Here is a 3,441-nt window from a genome sequence, read left to right as displayed (position 1 = left end):
ATGTGTGCGTATATATATATATATATATATATAAATACACAAACACACACACACACACACACACACACACATGCATATATACATACACACACACGGTAATGGTAAAGATGATGAGGTAGCACTTTTTTTTTTTTTTTTACAATGCCTGTGTTTCAGATGGCGATCTTTCTCCCCTCTATGTTTCCGGTGGGAAGGAGTGTGCAGCGTTTTCTATATTTATTTTGTCATTCACTTCTATGTTGCTCGTCTTCGTACATGGGGCATGCTACCTAATTCTACCGGTCGAATCGACACGTTGCGATCCGTCCCGGCCTGTGCCGTATCAAAATTTTCAGTGGGCCTTGCGGTAAATAAAAAGAAATGAAGGAAATGCGCGTAGTATATTACAATTGCACACGGGCTTGAAACGAAGCCCTCAAGGAAGGTCACCTTGAGCGGTCGCATTCAGACGGAAGTAAGCATTCCCCTGGCGCGTTTTTTTCCGCTCGCCTGTTCCGTTTTCTACGAGGTTGCCTTGGTTGGTTTCGCGTTACAAGCAAGCTTGCACTCGGGTCTCGTTTCTACGCGACAGCGTTTCGTTAACAGCGAAAGACTGAGGCGTTGCGAGTTCATCCGTGAGATAGGGAGCGTTGAGTCTGTACACAGGCTGAATTTTATAATATTGCCCACGCTGTTGCTGAGGTTACCCATGTCGGCAGGGCGCCCACAAGGCAGTAGTACAATGAAGTGAAGTGAAGGACATCGCTTCTCGGCCTTTTGGCTAAGATCAAAGTGTAGTATCTGTTCTTATCAGCTTAATATCTGATACGGGTTCTATATGGACCCACGATATTAAACCTATTTTTGGAAGTTGGCGGAGTGCTTGAAGCCTGCTTCACCTCCGCCGCAGGTCGGCCCGGTATTGCACTACCTCCGGGATCGGCCCCGCTCACTTAGGTGAGACTTCATTCAATCAAAATGAAGAGCACAAGCTCAACGCGAGCAGTGACTTGACACGCACCATTCCTATACTACACGCAACGATGCCGGTTCGCGGACCACGAGAGTAATTAAACTGCCACTCCATCTGTGTGTAGCGTCGCACTTGTTGCGTCGCAAATGGGACAGCCGCTCCAGCAAATTTCTAGTTATGGGCTTCGAGAAAAATTAATGAAAGCAAAAGAAAGAACCAGAATTCCTATTTGTCCGATGTCTCTGAATGATTGTCTCCTGTAAAGAGCCACTTGGGGGGATGGGGGGTAGGATTAGCCGTGGGGTTCGCAATCAATATGAATCCCACTCAAAGCCAACACTGGATTTTGGAGTTCACTATCGCTTGGATCCGTAAACCACCGCGGCCACGCAAGCTCGCCCTGCCGCCGAAATCCGCTGCCCAAGTGGAAGAAAGATTCCCTATGAAAGAAAAATAGAGTGCCCGATTTCTGGCAACTACTGTGCAGCCTTTGTGTACACATTTTCGCAGCAGTGGGACCGAGCGCCTCGAAAACAAACTTGTCGTATGCCCAAATGTGGCGAAATATATTCAAGGGTTAAAAGGTGCCTCATCTTTCTAACCTGTATGTTACGAAGACCTGTTGCTACCTTTTCATCATGAACATCATCATCATCATCATCCTGGCTACGCCCACTGCAGGGCAAAGGCATCTGCCATGATCCTCCAAGTACCCCGGTCAGGTGCCGATTGTCGCCATGTAGTCCCTAATCTAATCTGCCCTCCTAACTTTCTGCCACCCCCTGCTACGCTTCCCTCCTCTTGGAATTCAGTCTGTAACCCTTAATGGCCACCGGTTATCTTCCCCCCAGATTGCATGCCCTGCGCATGCCCATTTGTTTTTCCTGGTTTAAACTTTGGTGTCATTAACGAGCGTTTCTTCTCGCACACCCCAATCTGCTCTATTCCGATCCCCCCGTGACGCCACACCCATCATCCTTCTTTCCAGAGCCCGTTGCGTCGCCCTCAGTTACCCTTCGGTAATCCTCAAAGCTTTTTGTTGGGGCACTCGTGGCATCTTTCTCGTTTAATGAAGTCAAATTTTTTTCAGTTTTGGGGGAAAACTCAATGAGCTAGGCGCGATTGTGTCCCTGGCGCCGCTCTCAACAAGATGGCGGCGCCCATGCTTTTTGCCTGCAGGTTCGGCCCTACGCAGAACACGCCTGCCGGGCAGTGTAGCCACGTTGAAGGGGCAAAGCGTAGTGCAGTGAAGCGCTTGCTCGGGCGAAAAACGCAAATATGAGCCAAACAGGAATTTCCATTATTGGAAATTCCAGTTCAGTTTGCGCATTGCGTTCGCCTAAGGTAAAGAACACAAATGCGAGTGCCACAGCAGTCAAGTCAAAGCTTAGGATTGCGTATCATTTTTTTTTTTTTTTTTCTTTTCGTGCCTTTTACTCCTGGCCTGCGTGGCCCTAGCGCGCATGCACACGAAAGTAATGAAATGCTGAAAACACGAAATAATGCGGTGCGGCTGTATCATATCTATTTTGTGCGCTTTGTTCTTTGTGGACTACAGCGGTGTGCGTCATGAGAAAGTTTCGGTGCCCTTCTTGGGTGACCAGTGAAGCTATATTTAAAACCACATTGATTTGTACGGTTATTGCTACAAACTGCGTGTGGGTGTTTTTCTTTTTCGCTGCCAACGATGGGTTATCGCAACCGCGATCGGTTCTGCTGCTACGCTAGACGCGTGCTTGCCAACGGTTGGCTCTATACGCGACCCGCGACGCGTGGTCGGCACATTCAAGCAGTCAATTGCAAACCGTTCCAAGAAAAAGGATGTACTCCACTTGCCACCTAGTTCGACGATTGTACTTTCTGACCCTCGAGGAAGCGCCGCCTTCCCACGTTTTCTATAATACGATAAGATTCAGAGCGACCGCGACCACTTGTCTTTGTCAATATCTCGGAAACGCTTTCTTTGTTTTCTTTTTTTTTTTTTAAATCCAGATACTCAGACGCGCCCGTGTTCACGCGCACTTGTTCTCTCCGATAAGCAGGGAAGCTCGGTTGGGGTGGTGTCGGGCCTTGCGCATGCGCTGCTGAGCTCGTCGCTTCGCCGGCCGGTCGATGCTGGCGCGGTACTGGTAATGAACTTCGACGTGCATGGTGAAACGTCACTTTGTATTGCCACTGTAGACTAGCAATGCAATGTGTTTGCGAGCGATTGGATAAATGAGAAAGCGTGCACTGTCTACAGTTCATGCCCCTCTAGAGTAGTGGAAATGTTGCTCCAAGTGTTAGGTTTGTAATTTGCGCCTACGAACATGAACTAAACAAAGAAAATGGTCTGCAGCCGCCTTCGCTTCATAAAATTCCCGTACGAAGAAATTTCCGTGCGCGAATGAGAGAGCAAAAGAGAGAAACCATGTTAAGAAGAATGGCTGCCTTTTACGTGATCTCGCGCATGAAACCAGACGATAGATTAATTTTAGCCGTTCATTTTG

At 48.2% G+C, this 3,441-nt stretch overlaps 1 non-coding gene across 1 annotated transcript; it reads left to right on the top strand.

Annotated features, from left to right (window-relative positions):
• The first annotated feature begins 740 nt into the window (after positions 1 to 740).
• On the top strand, positions 741 to 932 carry LOC140214751 (U2 spliceosomal RNA). Its single transcript, XR_011891681.1, has one exon. It is a non-coding gene; the product is annotated as a U2 spliceosomal RNA (small nuclear RNA).
• Positions 933 to 3,441: the final 2,509 nt, after the last annotated feature.

This window comes from Dermacentor andersoni, unplaced genomic scaffold (assembly GCF_023375885.2).
Source record: "Dermacentor andersoni unplaced genomic scaffold, qqDerAnde1_hic_scaffold ctg00000607.1, whole genome shotgun sequence".
In the NCBI taxonomy this organism is placed as follows: Eukaryota; Metazoa; Arthropoda; class Arachnida; order Ixodida; family Ixodidae; genus Dermacentor; species Dermacentor andersoni.
This window is presented reverse-complemented; position numbering and strand designations above follow the sequence as displayed.